This window comes from Oryctolagus cuniculus, chromosome 5 (genome assembly GCF_964237555.1).
Source record: "Oryctolagus cuniculus chromosome 5, mOryCun1.1, whole genome shotgun sequence".
Lineage (NCBI taxonomy): Eukaryota > Metazoa > Chordata > Mammalia > Lagomorpha > Leporidae > Oryctolagus > Oryctolagus cuniculus.
In genome coordinates, this window is record NC_091436.1 from 162562938 (window position 1) to 162587858 (window position 24921).

Consider the following 24921-nt stretch of genomic DNA (forward strand, 5'->3'; position numbering starts at 1 on the left):
TTTTTTTTTAATTTTTTGACAGGCAGAGTGGACAGTGAGAGAGAGAGACAGAGAGAGAAAGGTCTTCCTTTGCCGTTGGATCACCCTCCAATGGCCGTCGCTGCAGCCGGCGCACCGCGCTGATCCGATGGCAGGAGCCAGGATCCAGGTGCTTTTCCTGGTCTCCCATGGGGTGCAGGGCCCAAGCACCTGGGCCATCCTCCACTGCACTCCCTGGCCATAGCAGAGAGCTGGCCTGGAAGAGGGGCAACCGGCACAGAATCTGGCGCCCCAACCGGGACTAGAACCCGGTGTGCCAGCGCCGCAAGGTGGAGGATTAGCCTATTGAGCCATGGCGCCGGCTAATAGCTTTTTTTTTTTTTTTTTTTGACAGGCAGAGTGGACAGTGAGAGAGAGAGACAGAGAGAGAAAGGTCTTCCTTTGCCGTTGGTTCACCCTCCAATGGCCGCCGCTGCAGCCGGCGCACCGCGCTGATCCGATGGCAGGAGCCAGGATCCAGGTGCTTTTCCTGGTCTCCCATGGGGTGCAGGGCCCAAGCACCTGGGCCATCCTCCACTGCACTCCCTGGCCATAGCAGAGAGCTGGCCTGGAAGAGGGGCAACCGGGACAGAATCCGGCACCCCAACCGGGACTAGAACCCGGTGTGCCGGCGCCGCAAGGTGGAGGATTAGCCTATTGAGCCACGGCGCCGGCCTAATAGCTTTTTTTTTTAAAGGACCTAAACTTCCCCCAAATTTCAGCACAGGTAGTATTGTATGTTTCATTTAGTAGATGATTAAAAACAAATAGCGTATAGAAATGAATAGTTCCAAACTTTGTAAATGTATTATACCATGTTATCAACCCACCAAATCAAAAGCAAGTTGCCCAGCTGAATAAGTTACAAAGAAATAAAAATTCCAGCCTGTAAAGAAATGTGCAGTGTTTTCAAAGCTCTTAACAGTTAGTTACCCATTAATACAGATCTCCAAAGCACAGAGCTGGAAGAGGAGTTTCACAGTAACGTGATTTTAACCTCCATTTACATTCATTAATATATTACTAAGATGTTTATGCTGTCACAATGGTGCTTTCCAGTGTTCACAATTTACAGTTTCCATTGTACATATGTGACTCACTGAGATAGTTACTGCTATTCTGAACTATCCCCTAAAATGAAAAACAAATTCCATCTTACATAGAACTCTGAACATGGTGTGACTTAAAACAGATGAATGCAACATGGTTTTTAATATTTTAGCTATTTTCTATATACCAGCATGTAAACTTGCCTATCTGAGAGCTACAACTTTATTGTCTGAGAATTATGCATTAATTTTGCTCAACCACCTTTCTTATCTTAACTCAAAAATTTCATGACTTGCATGTTCTGCCTGAGTGAATTCCAAACTGTGTGTGTATGTGTGTGTGTGTGTTTAGGGGGAGGGAAAGAAGGTGGCAAATAGAGTGTAAACAGAAAAAAAGTTCTCCTCAAATTAAGCCTTTAAAAAAAATTCTCTTCTACTACACTATTTAACACTTTGAAAAGTCAGTTATAATGCTTCTTCCATCTTTAACACTAACACAAATAAATTACTGTAGGGTCAATCTGCCCTTATCACTCTAGAACCTAAAATTCTAAATATGTGAACAGAAGAGTAAAATACTTCAACATGGAATTCTGAAATGTATAACAGTTATATGATTTGACTAGACTGGTCAAAGTAGATAGAAACATACAATTCAGTAAGTGGTTGGTTATTTTGTTTTTGGGGGTAGGCAAAGAATACAGAATAATAATTTTTTTTTTTGTTTCTCATTTTAAGAGGAGAAGAAAAACCACAGAGCAGTTCAAATGTCTTCAGTCCACCTGACACGTCCACTCGGATCGAAGATGAAATTTTCAGTTTTAAAATAATCCCCACTCTTTCCTTGGGTATCAAACTGATTGGTAGTCACATCTCCAAGCACAATCAGAGCTTAACAACTTGTTGAAAGAAATATTAGTAAGGTCAAAAAGACAAACTAAATTTTCAAACTGAAAAATCTACTCAAGTATTACATTCAGTTTTCAAATCATTTATGAACATGACAACCGATTTGGCTTAAATCACACACTCACGCCCACAACAGGCACCCCAGCCACGGATCTGCTTTGCGACACAAGGCCATAGGGTCAGAGATGGCATTCTTCAAGCCAAACTTTGAATAGATTAAAGAAAGTAATTTGTAATTTTACAGAAACACTTCTTCAAAAAATATTTTCTCTCACTCCCTCAACTCCTATACCGAAGGATGTACAATGTTTTTTTTTTTTTTTTCCAAGCTAAATCTGAACCCTCAAAATTGATTCCAGGCAGAAAATCTCTGCAAATTAAAATCAAAAACAAAAATAGAAAAATTATATTTTTATATGCGTATATATATCTACCTCTCTCTATATATTTATATTTATACTGATTGGAATCCTCCAGCATTTTAAAATCATTTTAGAGATGAATTTCGGGATTCTACTGCTCACAGCTCCAAAATCCACAATGATTTAAGGACATTCTTTCTCTTGTTTCACTCTTGTCTCCACCCTCCCCTCCAAAACAGTTCAAATTATCCGGCTCAAGTTCAATGGGAAGAGAGAGAAGTTTCCAAATAATTTCTTGTTTTGTTGTCTTGTTTCTTTTTTTTTACTTCGGTGATCTGGGTGGCACATACTGCTCTTTACCATTACGTCGAGTCACTCCTGAGGTGCAGCCCTATGGCTGAACTGGCGTCTCTGTTCCCTGATTTTCCAGCTGTTGCCCTGGGAATGGCATTGCCTCGGAAGCCAGAATAATCCTTCCTAGCACTCGCTTCTGGTTCTCCATGTGCTTTCTCAGACTTCTCAGGAGCTCCATCCTCTTCATTTTTGGTGGGAGACACCACATTGGAGCGAAGTGCCCATAGTGGCTGCGCAAGAACTGGAGATGGCTCTTTAGGGGGCTTCTGGCACACTTCAGCATAACTTGATTTTCGGGGTTCCTGTAGAGCCACAGTGACAGCTGAATTTATGTTACTGCTACAAGGTGAAGAAGTATTTGTCCCGGATGGCTTTGCAGTACTTGGGGAAGAACCTGGTATATTCGTCTGGTTGACAGCATCCTTCGGAACAGCGGAGTCTTCTATTAGACCCTCTTCTTGCTGAGTTGTGCTTCACACAGGAGGTGCACCTGCACTGGGAGGACTAGGAGTCATACTGAGCTGCTGGGCAGAAGTGCAGTCTGTCCGCTCATCCTCTGCAGGCACTGGGCCACTCACTCTCAAGTCTTCATTATCCTCTTCTTTGTAGACACCTTTAACGACATCAGACATCCTATTCTCCAAAGCAAGTTCACCTGACATTCTCGATGAGCTTCCAGGTAAAGGAGGGAAATTTGGGGCTAGTAAGTCAAATTTCGGGGTGGGAGGCTTTGCTTCAGCGCTGGAGGAATGGGGTCTTGGGATCCTGTCTTCTTCTCGTCGTCTCTGACCTCTGAAAAGTGTTCTCCATTCTGTTCCACCTGCGAAGTGGGAGCCTCCTTTGGAAGGAGAATTTGCTCCTGGTGCCCTGTTACTACAGGGGTAGGCCGTTCCGTTGGAAAGTTCCTTGGACTAGACCTGTTCAGTGGTCCATCCCCCAATGACACAGAGCCATCTGCTGAGTGTTCTGAACCACCAGATGACCTAAAATGAGGCTTCACATGATTTTTTTTGGAATGGTCGACCCATATTCATAGCAGCAGCATTTGTTTTAAAAGATCCTGGTGAATTAAAGCCATTCATGGAACTACCATCGGGAAAGGGAGCCAGGGGTGTTTCAAAGTGAGGTGCAGGATCTGGAGAGCAAGGCTGAGGCACGACACGTGGACTGAGCACTGCTGGTGAGCATTATATACAGGCTGCGTAAAGACCGCTGCGGCGTATTGTGCGTGAGTTTGAACGGGCTGGTTATACATACTAGCATCCATTCATCCATAACCATTCTTCGCAAAAAAAAGTGTTGATGGCTTGTATCCTTGCCATGATTGGCTTGCCCTGAAAAGTTTTAACTTCTTCTCTTAAGTATTTTTTTTTGACAGGCAGAGTGGACAGTGAGAGAGAGAGAGAGAGAGAGAGAGAAAGGTCTTCCTTTGCCGTTGGTTCACCCTCCAATGGCCGCCGCGGCCAGCGCGCTGCGCTGATCCTAAGCCAGGAGCCAGGTGCTTTTCCTGGTCTCCCATGGGGTGTAGGGCCCAAGCACTTGGGCCATCCTCCACTGCACTCCCTGGCCACAGCAGAGAGCTGGCCTGGAAGAGGGGCAACCGGGACAGAATCCGGCACCCCTACCAGGACTAGAACCCGGTGTGCCAGTGCCGCAGGCGGAGGATTAGCCTAGTGAGCCGCGGCTCCAGCCTCTCTTAGGTATTTAAAAGCCTGCTGTGCATCTGTGCCTGACTGGAAGGTGATATACCAGTTGCTATTGTGTGCGAATGCGCAGCTGATCGCTTTGGGACAGCTTCATTCTTGAACAGAGCTTTCACTTCCTCTACTGGTGTTGCTTCAGGAATCTCTGAGGGTCACAATGCAGCGCGTACGACCTGGTCTCACTTTCTCGCCCTTCTCATCAGCTTGAACCATGGGAGACGGTCTCAATGCTTCGAGAGTTAAATCTGGGTCTGTGGTCAGCTTCTTTATTTCTTCCTTGTTGGCAACAGTCCAAATTGGGACAAATTGATCACTGTCCATCTGAGATATCAAGTAAAGATCCTGACAAATTTTCTCGTGAGAAACAGAATTCTAATTGTTTCTTCAGACATTCTTTTAGCTCTTCTTGGAAATTGCTGAATTGCCTTCCTCAGAAACATCAACCTGCTTACAGACTCCAACCTGCTTACAAGCCCCGAGCCTCAGTCGCTAGGATAAGGACACTCGTCTCTCGCCCCTGCACCCGGCACTGGGCCCGGCTCCTCCCCCGCCGTCAGCCCCTACCGTATCTTTCTTTTTATTAAAAAATATTTCTTTATTTGAAAGGCAGAGTTAGAGATCTTCCATCTGCTTGTTCACTCCCCAAATGGCTGCGATGGCTGAGGCCAGTCCAGGCCAAAGCCAGGAGCCTGGAGCTCCACCTGGGTCTCCCGCATAGGTGACAGGGCCCAGATATGTGGGCCATCTTCCGCTTTCCCAGGTGCATTAGCAGGGAGCTGCATCTGCGGTGGGCCAGCTGGCACTCGGCCCCTCGCTCCCATGTGGAGGGCCGACATTGCAGGTGGTGGGTTAACCTGCTGCAGCACAACGTGGGCCCAGCAGTGTCTGCACCCAGGGGCCCGCGCTGCCCAGCCAGTCAACATTTACCCAGCTGTCCCCGTGTACGTGGCTGAATGAAGCACGCTCTGCGGCAGCTGCCCTGTGGAAAGGTTGAGTCGAGGAAGCAGAAGTTAGAAGTAAAGGGAACGGCTGGGTAGCAACTTAGAGGTGAAGGCTGGAACTGTGTTTTAGGGGAAGGAGAGATCGCTGTGCTCGGTCCTTCCCCCTCGCAGGGGGCTTCGTGCTGGAGGCAGGACGTAGAAGACAAGTGCCATGTGACTGGGCAGGGGGGCAAAGAGACAAAGGGGGCTGCAGCCTCCGCCGAGTGGCAGGCTCTTTGATAGCAGCCTTATGTATACAGTCTCATTGATCTTACAGAGCAGGCACTTCTGTCTGTTTATACAAGAGAATCTGAAGGAGTGCAGAGGGCCGGGAGTTGGCTGAAGTTTACACAACTTGTTAAGCTGCCAGTAAGCAGTGGTACAGGCGACTGACTGAATCTCAGCGGCTGGCTGTGTTTTACTTCTTTGTGCTCCAGTTTTTTTCACCTGTAAATGAAAGATAACCACATCTGGGTCAAGCTTAGTAGGGTGAATAAACTATACAGTGGAACCAAGATTTAACACAGTTTTTTAAAAATATATTTATTTATTTATTTGAAAGAATTATAGAGAAAGAAAGAGCGAAAGCGTTTCCCTCTACTGATTCAGTCCCCAAATGCTTGCAAGAGTCAGGTCTGACCCAGGTCGAAGCCAGGAGCCAGGAGCCAGGAGCTCCATCCAGGTCTCCTACATGGGAGACAGGGGTCCATCTAGAGGATTTAGCTAACCCGTCCAAACAGCCCGAGTCCGATGCTGTCAATTATTAGTATATGCAGCTGTTTCAAGAAGTTCATGGAAAATGGAATTAAAAGTTAGTTTTATCTTGCTGCAATTTGAAATCCTGCGTAGTTTTTTTTGTAGTACACATTTTTCATGAATTTTTTGAAGTTTAACCAGTAGCTGATTTGAAGCATATAAAATTGTAATAATCATAGCAATAACTGTATCATTAGGAAAGAGTTTATTGGAATGGGGAAGAATATGGACTTGGAACCACTCGATGGCACCCGGCCCCCCACTCTTACTCCTCTCTTGCTGGATAACCTAGCACAGTCTTCTGCCTCAGTTTCCCCCTATGGTGATTTTAAAAAACTGCTCACATTGATTTTCTTTGAACCTTTCAGTGCCCTGAAGCCAGCAGTAAAGAGGTTACCATGTTTATCGGATGCTGAGAACGGAAGCTCAGAGAGGCTCGGTACTTAACCGAAGTTCACCAGCAGCAGATCCAGGACTCAAAATGCGGCTCCTTGCTTTGGGCTCCCCCAGCACACCTATCGAAAGCAAGATGGCGGCACTGAGCCTGCCCTTTTGAGTTTCAGAGCCGGTTCCGGCTGGCAGTGGCTTCTGGGAGCTGGTCCTTCCTGCAGTGGACCCTACAGGACAGGGTTTGCCTGTGTCTTGCAGAATCTCAGGCTTGTGACATGGGGGGACGCGGGTCCTCGGAGTGCGCTGAGGGGAGAGAGCTGCCGGTTCCCCTCGGGTCACAGCTTTCCTGCTTTGGGGCCTTCGTGTTCTCTTAGGAGATGACAGAACCAGGAAGCTAAGTTGTCGTTGCTAACATCTCTACTTGATGCAACAGAACTTTGGCAGAACCACATTGGGTCACAGATTTTGTTTAGAAATGTGTAGAGGGGCCACTGCCGTGGTTTACTTCATTAATCCTCCGCCTGCGGCGCTGGCATCCCATATGGGCGCGGGGTTCTAGTCCCGGTTGCTCCTCTTCCAGTCCTGCTCTCTGCTTGGCCGGGGAGTGCAGTGGAGGATGGCCCAAGTACTTGGACCCTGCACCTGCATGGGAGACCAGGAGAAGCACCTGGCTCCTGGCTTCGGATCGGCATAGTTCCAGCCATAGCCGCCATTTGAGGAGTGAACCAATGGAAGAAAGACCTTTCTCTCTCTCTCTCACTGTCTAACTTTATCTGTCAAATTAAAAAAACAAAAAAAAGAGATGTGTAGAGTGATTTCACTGATTTTACATATCAATGATTTAAATGCTCTATGCATTATGTAGTTGATACTGACATAAAGTCAGGCCTTTGGATTTTAATCCTATTTTAATTTTCTCTCTCTCTGAAAATTTATTTATTTGAAAGAGTTACAGAGAGAGAGGGATCTCCCATCCACTGGCTCGCTCCCCACGTGGCTGCAACAGCAGGCCTGGGCCAGGCTGAAGCCAGAGCCAGGAGCTTCATCCAGGTCTCCCATGTGGGTAACGGAGGCCCCAACAGTTGGGCCATCCTCTGCCGCTTTTACTAGGCCATTAGCAGGAAGCTGGATCAAAAGTGGAGCAGCCGGGCTCAAACCAGAGCTCCAGTGTGGAATGCTGGCTTTGCAGGCAACAGTTTAACTCACTGCACCACCACTACTGGCCCCTTCTCTCTCTTGTTAGCACATATCACTGATTCTCAGCTGTTTTTGGCAGAAGTAACAGAACATTTTGGGGATCTGGTGATGAAATATATAGATTCCCCACCCCACCTCTGCCTCCAGAAACACACAAATAATTATGGGTGTGAAATAGTTAGTTCCTAGATCCGACGGAGCCCAGAGATCTGTCGGTGCCTGTAGTTGGTTTGTCCACGTTCGCTGTTTGGTTTGTTGGTCCTGTTTGTTTCTGCTTTATTAGGTCTTAGGCCTTCTACAAGTGACATTGATGTCCCGAGAGACAAGGTGGAGGCTCAGTGTCAGGACCAGGAATAACCTGGCAGTCCCTGTACCTTGTGTGTTGTTCAGGCAAAACTGGCACAAGATAGAGAACTGTGAACTCTGATTAGAAGGGACTGTGTTAGCAGGTCATGGGGAACAGCACCTCTTACACACTATTGGTGGGACGAGAAACTCTGACGTAAACTCTTTGGAGGGCATTCTAGAAGGATCTGTTAATGCAAATGCACATACTTGCGTCAGTAAATGAAAATGTCTGAGGTGGGCATTTGGTGCCACGGGCAAGATGCCACTTGGATGCCCACTTCCTAAATCGGAGTGCCTAGATTCAAGTCGTATCTCCACTTCTGATCCGGCTTCCTCCTAATGCACACCCTGGCAGGCAGCAAATGATGGCTCAAGTGCTTGAGTCCTTGCCACCCATGTGGGAGACCCAGACGGCCAGCTTCAGTTTGGCCCAGCCCTAGCTGCTGCAGGTATTCAGGGGGAGTGAATCAGAATTGGAAGAGCTTGCTCTCTGTCTCTCAGCCTTTTAAGTAAAATAAGTAATATATGATTTAAAAAAAAGATGTGTACAAAGATCAAATTATTGGAGACGACATAAACATTCATCAGTATAGAACTACCTAAATCAATGTGGTATGTTCAAACTGGCGTGCTATGCAGCTGTGAGTGTGCGTGTGTGTGTGTGTGTGTGTGTGTGTCATCTTCCTGAAGTGTACAGCAGCAGCTGCTACTAATGGCTGCCTTAGGTAGGGGCTGGGAGCCAGGGGCTCACAGGTGTGCAATGGGAGAGATATTCACCTTCCTTTTTATTGTAGCCCCTCAATATTTGTAATCAGGACTTCATAGGTTTTTTTTTAAAGTAGTTAATTTTTAAGTTACTATAAGAAAAAGAGGTTAATGGCTATTTAGATTAAATTGCTCAACCGAAAGGAGTTGATGCAAAATTAAAAGGCTTTTTTTAATGCCTCACGTGCTAACGTGAGAGCTAGAAGCACCTGAGGGAGTTGAGGACTGGTAACTGACCCACTCCACTGTGCAGCTATCCGCACAGCACGGCTCTGGGCCGAGCAACTTAGCCGCACGGGCAGTCACGGAGGCAGATAGTGGGGCTGGACTTCTTTCTGGAAGTCTGGTCGCCATGACCAGTCATAACATTTGTAGCTATGTGAGAAAAGATAAGGATAACCAAATCCGATGGTATGGCATGTAAGCTGATCGTGCAACGGAAGGAATTTCTCCCCAGCCTGCCTCCTTTCTTGGCTTCTTCCAATGCCTCCGAATAACATCACACCATGAGTTAGGTCTGCTTTGAAGAGCTGACAGGACTTCCTCTGAATCACTGGGTGTTAGCCACTGCCAAGGGGAGGATTCCAGGCCAGGCAGAGCAGCAACGCTGGTTAAGTCTTTTTTTGCACCTTGGAGAGAACGGCCCCTCTGTTCCAAGCGTTTGGGCAGGACCCCGAGCTGGGCGCCCCCTGCCATGGTCGAGGACGCACGTGTTCAAAGGGACATCCTGGGCTTCCCTTCTCCTGTAGAGCTGACAACAAACCCCAGGTTACTGAGGGACGGAATAGATATTCAGGAAATAACTGGCTTCCTTCTCTGCTGCCATCTAGACATGAATCCCTCCACCAGGGGGCGGTCAGGAGGCATCAAAGACACCAGTGCTAATCAATCTCATTCAGCCGGGGTTATAGGCTTGACGGTACCACAGGTCTCATTCGTGCCCAGGACGCGAAGAATACTGCACGAATGAACTGCTGTCTTGTGTTGTCAGATTGAAAGTAGGCTATATCAAACTGACTTGGATTTGAGCAAGTAGTTGCCACGTAGAATGCAACATGGCAACATGAGCTAGAGAAGTTGCACTAACCAAAATCCACTGCAGAATAGCTCCATCCTGTCTCTCCTTCATGACCAGGTCCGGGGCAAACCTTGAATTATCTCTCGGGCGGGTGCTGTGGCATAGAAGGCTAAGCCTCCTCCATGGATTCTATATCCCAAATAGGGACCAGTTCCTGGCCTGGCTGCTCCTCTTTTGATCCAGCTCTCTGCTTATGGCCTGGGAAAGCATAGAGGATGGCCCAAGTGCTTGGGCTCTTGCACCCCATGGGAGACCTGGAAGAAGCTCCTGGCTCCCGGCTTTGGATCGGCCCAGCTCTGGCAGTTTGCAGACTTCTGGGGAGCAAACTAGAGAATGGAAGATCTCTCTCTCTCTCTCTCTCTCTCTCTCTCTCTGTAACTCTGCCTCTCAAATGAATTTGCAAAGAAAGGAAGGAAGGAAAGTGGGAAGAAATGGGCTCAGGCTGCAATAAATTAATCGGCTGAGCCAAGTTTAAACATAGAAAACTTTTTTAAAAAACTCCCATATTATTGAAGCTACTAGGAGGCAGACAGTGTAAGTTTGTGTGCATGGATTTCAAACTTTTTTTACACTAAAATAAACATCTTTTTTAAAGATTTGTTTTATTTATTTGAAAGGCAGAGTGACAGGGAGAGAGAGGGAGAGACAGAAGGAGATCTTTCATCTTCTGATTTACTTCCCCAGATGGCCACCACGAGGCTAAACCAGGAGACTGGAACTAGATCTGTCTGGGTCTCCCACGTGGATGGCACGGGCCCAGGAACTTGGTCTGTCTTCCGCTGCCTTTCAGGCACGTTAGCAGGGAGCTGGGTCAGAAACCGAGCAGCCAGGACTTGAACTGGAGCTGTGATGTCGGGTGGGGTGTCGCAGGCAACAGCTCAGGCTGCTGTGTTACAATGCAGGCTTTGTCTTTCCATGTATTTTCTGAATCCCCGTCCTGTTTGCAGGATGAAGCCACGCCCCCTCTGCAGTGTTTTACTTTGCAGGTCGTTTTCCCTTATCCAGGAGCCGTGTGGCACTGAGATGACGTAACGATGATCCCGTGTGGCCACACACGAGGGCACAGCATCTTGCCTGTCCCACAGAGAAGACTTGAAACAGTCACCCAAAGAGCCTTCATTTTTTTAAATTACATGTTCAGATTTATAGCTGAATTTTTAAAAAACAAAACCTCATATTCCACATAATCATATTTTTAAATAGTTCCTCTTCTTTGCTGTCTAAACCCATCAGCACCATGTACAATCCCAACCTTCAGTGGTCTTAAGACACATTGCACCTGCCATGTTGCCTGGTGGGACATTCTGTATTCTGTGCCTAGGCTGACCAGGACAGTAGGCACCAGCCATCTGTGACTTGGGGCACTTGGAATGAACTGAGCGCTACTGAGGAATGGTGTGTTTGATGTGATTTAATTTTAGTTAGCTGATAAACAAGAATGTCATCTGATGTTGGCATTCCTTCTGTCCTCAGCTCGTTTTGACTGTAGCATACGGCCAGCATTCCCAAGTGCCATCACCCTCTTCTTCCTTGCTGCACAGAGCGGTGGCTCTCTGGTCACCCAGATCTTTGAGAGCAGTCCTGAGATATCACGTTGCTGTATTCCCACCATGCTAGGAAAAGGGACACTGGTTGTCAGTATGCGAGGTCATGCCGGGTACTGGGACCCTCGCACAGGCCCTGCGGTCATACCCGTCCCCCAGTGGCACACGCAGCCTGCAGCCATCCTGAGTACTTTCCTCTAAATGCTGTAACCTCTGATTTTTATGTAATCATAAAAGTTAAGAATCTTGTTTTTTGCACAGCCAAGAGCAACATGGGCTCCAGGAAATCCCACGAGCCAGCCGAGCGGCGTCTTGGCCGCGGGAGTCCTGTCTGTTATCAGCTTCCTTAGCTCCTAGCATGCATTTGAACGAGTGCTTCGCGGACGAGTGAACGGATAAAGTCGTTCAGAGCGATGCCAGTAGCACAACACCAGAGCAGTCTCTCCTTCAAGCACCCCGCACCCGAGCAGGTATCTCTGTTTAGCACACGTCCTGTGGCAGGGTGGGAGCACAGGAGAGGGGAGACAATGGTTTGGACTTAGGGACTTGGGGAATTCACCCATGACTAGTTCAAGTGCGCTACCATATAAGGGCTGCCCTACGTTTGTGTGGTGTGTGGGTCCAGAAACAATCCCTGTGTTGCACGAAGCTTTTCCTTCTACGTTTATCTTCATGAGCAGCATCTCTTACTGGCCATCCCTTTCCGTCCTGCACTCTCGCACCGCTGCCCCGATGGCTGTCACTCCTGCTAAGCTTTACCCTTGTTACGGTCAGGTGCACGAGTTAAACAACAACCCAGGGGCCTCGCTTTCTGCTTTCAGGTGCTTTGGGACAAGGTAGCCGTGACTCTCCCTGCTCCCTGTCCACTTTCTTCATTGTTCTCATGAAAATAATCCATCAGCTTATTCAACAGATCAGCCTGTTCCTGCCTGTGCCCTTTTTCTTCCAGTTGTACTTAAGGACTCGAACACCCTGTCCCATCAAGTGTTCCAGCCTCACTGCCTTAGGATCAGAAACACTTGAAGTCCCACTCACATTCGGAAGAATTCTCAAATGACGAAAACCGGTGTGTTGTGAGAGATCTGAGCTCTCGGAGATGTGATCACGCATGTGAAAATCTGTGAGTGCCGCAGGCTGGCTGTCTGATGTTTGACAAGTGACTCAGCCCCCTGGGGCTGTGCTGCTGCTTTGTAAAGTGGGGATGAAGGTACCTGGGTGAATGCAAATGATCCTTCCATCTACTTCTAACATCCGAACACCCATGGGATTAAGAAATAGTGCTTAGTCCCTACCCTCCTGTCAAAACCCATGCCAGCGATACGCTCTGTGATTATCAAGTAGTGCTACAATTATATGATGGCATCAGCAGAAGTAATTATGCACTTAATGTATATGGAAGGCATCGTGTGTCCTGCTGTGTCCTCAGCATAGCACCGTGAATGGCTAAGTACTTAACCTATGATTGTAACAAAGGATTCACGCCGGGAATTTGCTTCTGTTAATGGTGCATCGGTCAGTTCAGACCAACTTTCCTCAAAGAACAAATTTAAAAAAAAAAATGGTTGACTCCACTGGGGTACTGACAGGCTAGTAGCTAATTATAGTGTCAAAATCTGGGGAAAGAAATGAAGGCAGGGTGAGAAAATGGGCCCACTTTTTAACGTAGGGACCTCTGAATCTTCCATAAGAGGTAACTGAAAAGATGATAAGTTAATTCAGTTTTTAAAAAAGATGTATGTATGTATGTGTGTATTTAAAGGGCAGAGTGAGACCAAGAGAGAGAAAGAGAAATCTTCCATTTGTTGGTTCACTCCCCAAATGGCCACAACAGCCAGATCTGGGCCAGGCTGAAGCCAGGAGCCAGGAAGTCCATCTGGGTCTCTTAGTGGGTAGCAGGAGTCCAAGCTCTTGGCCTGTTGTCTGCTGCTTTCCCAGGCACATTAGCAGGGGGCTGCATTGAAAACAGAGCAAGGGCCGGCGCTGTGGCGTAGCAGGTAAAGCCGCTGACTGCAGTGCCGGCATCCCATATGAGCGCTGGTTCTAATCCTGGCTGTTCTACTTCCAATCCAGCTCTCTGCTGTGGCCTGGGAAAGCAGCAGAAGATGGCCAAAGTCCTTGGGCCCTGCACCCATGTGGGAGACCCAGAAGAAGCTCCTGGCTCCTGGCTTCAGATGGGCGCAGCTCCAGCCATTGCGGCCAACTGGGAGTGAACCAGTGGATAGAGGATTTCTCTCTCTCTCTCTCCCCCACCCCTTTCTCTGTGTAACTCTTTAAAATAAATAAATAAATCTTAAAATAAAAAGGCAGATAATCTGGGAGTCACAAGCAGTGGCTTAATCCACTGCACCACAACATGGGGCTCTTACTGAGTTTTTGATCAAATCAGAGGACGAGGCAGTACAAAATTGAAGCAGGTCTCTACATGCCAGCGGACAGGCAGGCCTCCAGAACACTGGGTCAGAACCCTGAAGGCTACACCACCTCTCACAGACACTGCATTTCAGCTGGGATCACCCCGGTCCTGCTTGGATTAAGATAATTGAGATTGCTGACGTGCCTAGATGTCTACCAGGAACAAACTTGCATTCCTCTTTGGAGGAGTATGACATCATCCTAGGCCTTAGGTTCTGTCCACAAGTTTTCATTTCGAATCCCCAGAACTCAGTCAAACATAATCGTACACATAAGGAGTCTACAGTGTGATTAAAAGAACACGATAAAGGGCCAGCGTTGCGGCACAGTGCACTAACCTGCCCCTTAAAACACTGCCACCCCACACTGAGATGCTAGTCTGAGTCCCAGCTACTCCTCCTTTGGTCCAGCTCCCTGCTAGTGCTCCTGGGACAGCAAGAGAAGATGGCTCAAGTGTTTGGGCTTCTGCAACCTATGTGGGAGATCTGGACAGTGGTTCTAGTTCCCGGCTCTGGCTTGGCCTAGCCCTGGCTGTTGCAGCCATTTGAGAATTGAACCAGCAGGTGGAAGATTCTCTCTCTCTCTCTGCCTTTTGAAGAAAGAAAGAAAGGAAAGAAGGGAGGGAAGGAAAGATGAAGGGAGAGAAAGAGAAAGTTTTTTTTTTTAAAGAAATATAATCCTGATAGTGGCATTATCTCACATTTTAAAATAATCCTGATTAATATGTTGAAGGAAACAAAAGATTGGAAATTTAAGCAAAGAAATGTAAAGTCTATAAAAAGAACAAAATGGAAATTCTACACTGAAAAATACAAAAGCAAATTAAGTGGATAGGATTTCCACACACCAGATACAATGGAAGAGAGAACTAGTGCAGCAACAGAAGAAAATATGTAGAATGAAAAATAAAAAAATAAAAGTTTATAAAATACAGGAAAGAGACAAACAGGAATACAGTGAAAAAATCTAGCAGTGGACATAGCATTCTGGAAGGGAAGGGGAGAGGAGACAGAGATAAAACACTGCAAGAAACAGCAGCTGAGAACTGACGACCAACACAGTGATGGATTCGGGAATCGTTACAACCCTCCAACAAGATAAAGAAAACAAAGCTTCGAGCAAAAGTCTGCTGAAAGCCAAAGAGAAAGATCTTCAAGGCCGCCACAGATGGGGGTAGGCAGACTCTCTCCCCAAATCAACAATAACATCGACAGCCAACTTCCTTTTTTAAAGTTCTAGTTTTTAGTTTGTCTGTTTTCATCTTATTTGTTTTAGAGGCAGAGTGATTGTCCATCCACTGGCTCATTCCCCAAATGTCTGCAACGGCCCTGGCTGGGCCAGGCTGAAGCCTGGAGCTGGGAGTCAGCCCGTCTCAGGTGGGGCAGGGACCCAGCTGCTTCCGCTGTCACGAGTGCCTCTCGGGGTCGTCTTCATCAGGAAGCTGGAATCAGGAGCAGAGCCGGGACTCGAACTCAGGCCCTACACTTGGGAAGTGGACACTCCACGTGGTGCCTTGATCATTATGCCATGTAACCCAGCCCAAAAAATAACTTCCTGGAGATAGAGAGAGACACAGACTTCACCAGCAGACTGTAAGAATTCCACATTTGCAGCAAATAACCTAACTGGCGGAAAAGACCCTTTAAAAACGTCAGTAAGGGATTGGGCATTTAGCCCAACGGTCAGGATGCAAGTTAAGATATCTGTGTCCCACAGTGGAGTACCTGGGTTCAATTCCTGGCCCGGGCTCCTGACTACAGCCTCCTGCCAATGCAGCCCCTGGGAGGCAGTGCAGAGGGCTCAAGTTGTTGGGTTCCTGCTGCCCTGTGGAAGACCCGGATGATATTCCCACTTCCCAGCCTCTGCTCCAGTCCAGCCACGGGGAGTGCACAGCAAGTGGGAGCTCACAACCTCCATCTCTCTGTTTCTTCTCAAATAAATGAGAACTGCTCTAAAAAGGCAGTAACTATAGGAGATTCAAACACAACAATTAAGCTTGATCAAATCGACATCTATACTACAGTGCACCTGTCGTTACACAATGTGTAGAACACATGTAATTCCTTAAGTACCCAGGAATAGTTATAGAAAATGGTCACATGCTGAGTCATAAAGCCAGGCTCAAAACCTTTCAAAATGTTAATATCATGCACACTGGGCGCTAAAATCCCTCCCTTGAGGAAGAACAGTCTCTCCATTAAATGGTGCTGGGGAAACTGGATTTCCATGTGCAGAAGTTTGAAACAAGACCCCTACCTTAGCCCAATAAAAAAATAAGCTAAAATGAATCAAAGATCTAAATGTAAAACATGAAACTACTAGAGGAAAAGAGGGGAGACACTTTGAGATTTTGGCAAATGCAGCATTTTTTAGAATGAATCCCTAAATGCACAGGACATTAAAAAATAATAAATCCCTAAATGCACAAAGAGACAAATGGATTCTATCAAACCAAGAAGCTTCTCTGCAGCCAAGGACACAATCAACGAGTGAAAAGACAGCTGACAGAATGGGAAAAACTATTTACAAACTATACATCTGATAAAGGATTAAAATCCAGAATATATAAAGAACTTTAAAAATAGTAACAACAAAACAGCTAAGAAATGAGCCAAGGATTTAAATGGAGTTTCCTCAAAAAACTAAAACTAGATCTTAGGACCCAGCACCTTCACTTCTGAGAATACATCCAAAGAAAACGAAGTCAGCTTAAGAAGACATACCTGCACGCTCATGTTTATTGCACTTTTTAAAACTTTATTTATTTATTTTTGGTTTGTTTGAAAGACAGAGTTACAGGGAGAGGTAGAGACAGAGAGAGAGAGAGAGAGGTCTTCTATCTGCTAGTTCACTCCCCAAATGGCCTCAAACAGCCAGAGCTGAGCAGATCTAAAGCCAGGAGCCAGGAGCTTCTTCCAGGTCTTCTGCACGGGTGCAGGGACCCAAGGACGTGGACCATTCTCCACTGCTTTCCCAGGGAAAAATCTAGCAGGGAGCTGGATCGGAAGTAGAGCAGCCGGAACTAGAACCAGTGCCCATATGGGATGCCAGCAGTGCAGGCTGGGGCTTCAACCCACTGGCCCCTGTTTATTGTACTTCTGTAAACAATAGCCAAGATATGGATTATTCTAGATCAAGGATGAGTCAAGAAGATGGAAAATTGCTCAGTCATTAGCAAGGACAAAATTCTGATATTTGCAACAGAACGGATGGATTGGAGATCATTATGTTAAACAGAATAAGCCAGACCTAGAAAAACAAATTCCACATTTTCCCTCATACGTAGAAGTTAAAAAATGCATACACACACACACAGAGTTGATATGAATCTAAAGTAGTGGTCATAGAGGCTGGGAAGAGAGTTGGAGAAGGTTGTGGGGAGATCTTGGAATGGTTACCAATATGCTGTTGGCTGAAAGTAATGGGTTCTGGTGTTCCACAGAGCAGGAGAGGAACTGTAGCCTGTGATGAAAGAGATGGACGTGCTAATAGCCTGGCGTGACTGCTTTATGCTGTGTATATGCTGAAATATTTCACTGTACACCATAAAATGTACAGGTACTCATGTTAATCTAAACTATTAATTTAAAAAGAATTAGACTAGGCCGGCACCGCGGCTCCCTAGGCTAATCCTCTGCCTGCGGCGCCAGCACCCCGGGTTCTAGTCCCGGTCGGGGCGCCGGATTCTGTCCCGGTTGCCCCTCTTCCAGGCCAGCTCTCTGCTGTGGCCCAGGAAGGCAGTGGAGGATGGCCCAGGTCCTTGGGCCCTGCACCCCATGGGAGACCAGGAGAAGCACCTGGCTCCTGGCTTCAGATCAGCGCATTGCAACGGCTGTGGTGCGCGGCTGCAGCACGCCAGCCATGGCAGCCATTGGAGGGTGAACCAACGAAAAAGGAAGAACTTTCCCTCTGTCTCTCTCTCTCTCACTGTTCACTCTGCCTGTAAAAAAAAAAAAAAATAGAATTAGACTAGAGGGTCGAGTGTTGTGGTGCGGCAGGTTAAGCCACTGCTTACAACGTCTCCAAGTGCCATTTCAGTCCCAGGCTACTCCACTTCTGATCCAGCTCTTTGCTGAGTTGCCTGGGAAGGCAGCAGGTGATGGCTCAAGTACTTAAGTTCCTGCCAGCCACATGGGAGGCCTGGATGAAGTTCCCGACTCCTGGCTTCAGCCTGGCCCAGGCCCAGCTGTTGTGACCATTTAGGGGGTGAACCAACAGATGGAGACCTCCCTCTCTCTCACTCTGCATTTTAAATAAATAAATAGCTCTTTTTAAGAAATGAATGAAACTGGAAATGAACGGCAACAGTATTACTAGAAATAATTCCAACATACCTATAAATAAATCAAAGCCAAAGAAGAAAACACCGTAGAGGCTAGGCAATATTGTAACTGAAAGAGAATTAAAGTGTTACTCTGCAGTGGGGAAAGTGGTCTTCACAATTAGTTCTGGGAGAATTGGGTATCCATACAGAAAAATAAAATTTGACCCCTACGTCCACACCATGCAAAATTAATTCCAGGTGGACTATAGATTTAAATATGAAAGATAAACTTATAAATCTAGAACATTTGGGAGAATATCTTTATGAGCTCAGAAAAAGGGAAGATTTCTTACATAAGAAACTAAAAGTTTTAACCATAAATGAAAAAGCTGCTATAGTGGTTTTTGTTAAAATTTGGATTTTTTTGTTACCAAACAATAACATCAAGAAAGTGAAGAGGCGGGCATTTGACACAGTGGTTAGGATGTCACATGGGATAGCCACATCTCAGAGTGCCTATGTGGGGTCCTGACGTGGCTCCCCATTCCAGGGTGCTCATGTGCACCCTGGGAGGCAGCAAATGAGTGGTGATGTCCCGGGCACCCACATAGGTCACCCAAACTGAGTTCCTGCTGCTGACTTTGCCTTGCCCAGCCCTGGCCACTGTGGGCATTTGGGAAGTGAACCAGCAAATGGAAGATCTTTGTCTCTCCATCTCTGTCTCTCTCTCTCTCTCTTCCAGTTAGAGTCCCGGCTGCTCCACTTCCAATCCAGCTCTCTGCTATGGCCCAGGAAAGCAGTAAGAAATGGCCCAAATATTTGGGCCCCTGCACCCATGTGGAAAATCTGAAAGAAGCTCCTGGCTCCTGGCTTCAGATCGGTGCAGCTCTGGCCATTGCAGCCATCTGGGGAGTGAACCAGCGATAGATTCTCTCTCTCTCTCTCTCTCTCTCTCTCTCTCTCTCTCTCTCTCTCTCTCCTTCTCTCTCTCTCTAACTCTGCCTTTCAAATGAATAAATCAATATTTTTTTTTTTTTGGACAGGCAGAGTGGACAGTGAGAGAGAGAGACAGAGAGAAAGGTCTTCCTTTGCCATTGGTTCACCCTCCAATGGCCGCCACGGCCGGCGCACCGCGCTGATCCGATGGCAGGAGCCAGGTGCTTCTCCTGGTCTCCCATGGGGTGCAGGGCCCAAGGACCTGGGCCATCCTCCACTGCACTCCCAGGCCACAGCAGAGAGCTGGCCTGGAAGAGGGGCAACCAGCACAGAATCCGGCGCCCTGACCAGGACTAGAACCCGGGGTGCTGGCGCCGCAGGCAGAGGATTAGCCTAGTGAGCCGCGGCGCCGGCCATAAATCGATCTTTAAAAATAAAAAAAACATGGACAACACATTTGAACAGAAAATTCATCAGAGTTTATTGAGGTGGGCAGGAAGGTTATGAAAAATGCTCAGGCTCATTAATTATGGGGAAATCAAGTTAAAACCACAATGCATCATTACATTCTCTCTCTCTCTCTCTCTCTCTCTCTCTCTCTCTCTCTCTCTCTCTCATACACATACACACACACACACACACGCAATATGCCACTTTGGCACACACACCAAAGCTGAACAAAAGTCTGCCCCAACCCAGCCAGTCTACTCTCAACAGAAAGGTGTGTCCATGAGCACCATTAAACACTGTTTACAAGAGCATGATCTGAAAAGAACCCAAGTACCCCCAGCAGTAGGAACACAAATGGTGCTGTAGTCGTAGTCCTAGACTGCAATGCTGTATCAACTCCCAGCATGAAATAATGCAGGGACCCCAGGAGTGTGGATGATTCCTGCGAGCACGTGTTCAGGGAAAGATGGCTTCACTTATGTAATGTTCACAATGGTAAACTTAGCAGAGCTCAACACAGTGCTTGCCCCTGGGAGTGAAGAAGGCAGGCACAGGAGGGGGCACAAGGCGGGGCTCCTGAGAGGCAGGTGTTTGATCATTCTTGATCTGGCTGGGCAGCTGCACAGGTCTGTGCTCTCTGGACAATTTACTGAGCTGTATACTTTTTAGAAACGATTTTGCCAACGCTATGATTGCATCTGTTGAAATGGTACATAACGTGTGCTGAACTCTGTGCTAGAAGCGACTCAGAGACAGCATCTGGCTGGCAGGAGTTCAAACTGCAGCTGTGGGCAGTGACTTACAGACAGATCGCTGTGCCCCGTACTGAGTGCCCTCATGGATCAATCTACAGAGAGAGTTTGGACGGGTCCTGCCTCATGGGAGCAGGATTGGTTTTTCCTAAGGAGTTGGCATGTGAATTATCTGAATGGATGAGTGGCCATTCATCACATGAAGAAGGGAGACGGGAGAGCTCTTTGTAGAAAGTGCATGAACAGGCAGAGTTTAAGAGCGCAGGCACGTCTGCTCAGCCACTAAAAAAATAATGAGAAAACTCAGTAAGTAATAAATTTTGCATTAGTGTAAAGACTGTTAATAGACTGCAGGGGAAATGGCCAGAGGCCTGAGTGAAAATGGAATCAGGGAGAATTTTTCATACTAAACTCCTAAAAGGCTGGTGCTATGGTCCGAGCACTTGTGTCCTTCAAAATCCCCATGTTGAAATCCCAAACCCCAAAGTGATAGTGTTAGGAGGCGGGGGCTTAGGGAGGTGATGAGGTCATGAGGGTGGAGCCCTCATGAGTGCCACAAGAGGGCTTAGGAAAGAGACTCCAGGGGCTGGTGCTGTGGCGTAGTGGGCTAAGCCTCCGCCTGTGGCGTCGGCATCCCATATGGGTGCTGGTTCATGTCTCTGCTGCTCCTCTTCAATCCAGCCTCTCTGCTGATGGTCCAGGAAAGCAATGGAAGATGGCCCAAGTGCCTCCCTGCCCTGCATGGGAGACCCAGAAAAGGCTCCTGGCTCCTGGCTTTGAATCAAGCCAGCTCTAGCCATTGCAGCCATCAGCAGATGGAAGATCTCCCTCTGTCTGTCTGTAATTCTGCCTCTCAAATCAATAAACAAACCAGAGAGAGAGAGAGAGAGAGAGAGAGAGAGAGAGAGACTCCAGGGAGCTGCCTTGTCACTTTCATGGCCAGGGCACAGGAAGAAGGCACCATCTAGGAACCAGGAAGCAGCCCCTCCCAGCTCTGCCCAGGCCTTGAACTTGGACCTCTCCCAGCCCCCAGCCCTATAATTAAGGCATTTCTATGGTTTAATAGCTACCTGGGGCTGGCGCCGTGGCTCACTTGGTTAATCCTCTGCCTGCAGCGCCGGCATCCCATATGGATGCCAGGTTCTAGTCCTGGTTGCTCCTCTTCCAGTCCAGCTCTCTGCTGTGGCCTGGGAAGGCAGTGGAGGATGGCCCAAGTGCTTGGGCCCTGCACCCGCATGGGAGACCAGGGAAGCACCTGGCTCCTGGCTTTGGATCGGCACAGCACTGGCCATGGCAGCCATTTGGGGAGTGAACCAAGGAAGACCTTTCTCTCTGTCTCTCACTGTCTGTAACTCTACCTGTCAAATAAAAAAAAAAAATCCTTAAAAGAGCTACCTGGCTTACAGTGTGCTCTAACACACGACAACACTGAGACTCCTGGACTTCAGTTTCTTTAGAGTGGATTTAGCTTACATGTTTGGGAGTAGCCAAGCCCAAACAAATAGATAATTTAAATTTTAAAAATGGAGGAGATCTCGTGTGCCCAACTCACACCCCGCCTTCCCAGTGCTGAGCGTGGCCGTGAAGCTCAGTGAGCAGCGCACCTGCTCTGCGGGTTCCAGAAGCCCCCCTGTGCACACTGCAGCTGCCACCACCCCCAGCCCCTCTTGCAAGACGAGACGTCCCCCGGATCATTCTCCAGGCGAGTGGGCAGCTCTTTGGGTAAGCTGACGTTGAGAGCAAGCGCCGAGGTGCTGTGCAGTGCCTGCCTGCGCTGACACAGCTCCCTCAGCGTCAGGTGGATGCCCAGAGACAAGTCTGTCCCTCCGGCCAGGCAGGCGCAGGCTTGCGGTGAGCGCTGTCATGCGCATGTGGTCCCCTCTGCTCAGCGCGGCGACGGCACCTGCCCTATGAACGCTTAGCTCCTGTTTGTTGAGACCAAATTAAGGAAAAGCCCAGGTGGTAAAGGGACCTCAACAGTGCAGCTGAGTGGCCCAGAAAGGTCATCTTTAATCCCATCAGCTGCGCACTGGTGGGGCCATTCACCCACCGGAATGAAGACCATTTTGAACATGAAAGAGGGAGCTATTAATACATACGAGAGGGCAAAACCAGAATGCTCTGGAGGAAACAGAGAGCCGTGGGCACTGTCTCAAGACTCGGTCACCACAGGGTTAGGACGAGATGTCCCTGAGTCACATCTCTCCTCGGATCTCAACCTCGAGGTGTCTCCTAAACACAGCACAGGCACACACTCAGCCTCTGCAGATCTCAGGGAGGTGGCCAGCCCCCGCCCCTGCGTGTCCCCGAGAGTCTGGATGGTGACACGCCCAGTTTTCAACAGATGAACGCGCACCCGCTGTGGGCCCCATCTGGGTTCCTGCGAACTCACTGAGATCCACCTTCTGTCCCCCCTCCACCCGGGGCCCGCGCCGGGGCTGGCTTGTGCGCAGCGAGGAGCTGCGTTGGCAGGGGGTTTGGGAAGGGGGCGCTGGCCCTGCCGCCGGCCTGCACCCCCGCTTCGGAGCTCAGTGTCCGAGCCGTCTGCTGTCTGTGTCCGGAGCACAAGCTGGCCCCCAGGCCACAGCAGAAGGGGGAAGCGGAGGGGGGGACAAGAAATGTCTCGGTAGACTGGGAATTCCCAGACCATGGCGTCTGACAAAGAGGGGGCTGAATGACAGAGATAGCCATGCGCAGGGAGAGAAAACAGTGCCCCCGGCACCAGAAAATACTTTCCAGGCCATGTCAGTCACCCAAAAACACGACGGCCGATTCCCCGCGGATAAACTGCTCGCTTCCGCGGTTCTCCGATAGGAAGGCTGCGCAGGGAGATAAAGCCGGGCTGAGCCGCGGAGCGCAAACATCCGAAGTGTTTCTCTTTTCTGCGCTCAAGACCGGCTGCTATTTCCTCCGTGCCTCCGCTCGGCCCGCGCGCCCAGCGCCGGATGCCACCCCAGGGGGACGCGCTCGCGCCTCTGCCAGGCGGCAGATAACAGCCCCGCGACAACAATGGCCTTCCTCAGAGCCCGGGCCAGGAGCTCTGGCACAGTCGGCCGAGAGTGCCTTATCATCCTCCGTGCCCTGCAGAGTTCGGGGGTTCTGTTTGCCAGACGGAGATAACAGGCAGGGCGCCCCCACCCGCGCGCGCACGCCAGAGCCAGACGCGTTCTGGAAGGCGGGCCCCCAGGGACAGGGGTGAAGCCTTAGCCAGGGAGCAGAGGGCGCCCGGGACGCCCGGGCCATGCTGTCAACACAGGCAAAGCCCCGTTTGCTCCTGGGTCCGGTCAGGAGTACCTGACTTTGTTTGCAGCGAATGCAGGCGAGCCACCCTAAAGAGAGAAAGCGATCCTTGGGAAAGCATGGGATAGTCAATCTAAGATTTTTTTTTTAATTTCCTTGATTTAAAAAAAAATTGAGAAGCAGACAGAGAGCTTCCTTTTTGCAGGTTCACTCCCTGAATGCCCTCAACAGACAGGGCTAGACTGGGGCCAGGAGATCAACTGAGGTCTCCCACATGCGTGGTGGGGACCCAGTGTCGTATGAGTTTTCTCTGCCGTCTCCCAGGGTCTGCATCAGCGGGAGCTGGAGCCGGGAGCGGTGCCCAGGCCCTCGGGTGTGAGAAGCCAGTGTCTCAAGTGCCCCTCCAAGGTGGGGGTTGATGTCAATCATCCTCTCTATTGTTGGCACATCCTTAATTCTATACGAATCGATTTGATAATCTAGACAGCCAATTGACGGCAGCCTAGTCGTTGGACCTAGTTGTTCTGAGCTGCCTGAAGAGCAAGATGCTCTCTTCACTTAGAAAACGTGCCTTTCAGGGAGACGCGGGGTTCCAGACAGCGCTTTGCAGCCGCCTTGAACTCCAGTCCTGAGATGCGTGGGTAGGCATCACCTTTGAGAGCTTCCATTGTAGATTTGCTCTAAAAGGGTCCTTTAGGATCTCGTGGAACTTTTTCTTTTTAAATAAAGATTTATTTGGAAGATCGAGTTACAGAGAGAGAGAGAGAGGCATCTTCCATCCTCTAGTTCACTCCCCAAATGGCAGCCAGGGCCAGGGCTGGGTCAGTCCTAAATCAGGAGCCAGGAGCTTCCTCCAGGTCTCCCATGTGGGTGGCAGGGGCCCACGCACTTGGGCCATCTTCTGCTGCTCTCCCAGCTGCTGGATTGGAAGTAGAGCAGCCTAGACTCAAACCGGGAACCATATGAGATGCCGGCGCTGCAGGCAGTGGTTTAAGTCAAAGCACCACAGTGCCGGCTCCTCCTAGAACTTCTGTAAAGGAATTTACTGTTTTAACCATAAGCTCAACACTGTGCTATAAGTCACGTCAACGCTAGAGTGCTATGTAAGCCTGCACAAAAGGGTCAATTCTTCACGATTAAGACGAGGGCGTGGAGAGTCAGGAATCTGAGTTCTGTTTCATCAGTCTTCAGCGACACAGCTTGTTCTTCAACAATGACTCAAAGTGAATGTTCTACAGCCTGCTGGATGGTGGGAATTTGGATGCATACTTCATCTTTACATGGGGCCGTTCCCATGTTGATACTCAGCAACTTGGTCATTCTGTGTATTAATGCAGTGTGTTCTGCTCGCCTTTGGAAGAGACTATAAAGTCTGTCACCTTAAGGAAGGCAGAATGTTCTTCCCTTCAAGTTA

General features: G+C 48.5%; 1 pseudogene; it reads right to left on the minus strand.

The window, feature by feature from the left end:
* Positions 1-2660: 2660 nt before the first annotated feature.
* LOC127482655 (la-related protein 4-like) lies at positions 2661-9185 on the minus strand (annotated as a pseudogene).
* Positions 9186-24921: the final 15736 nt, after the last annotated feature.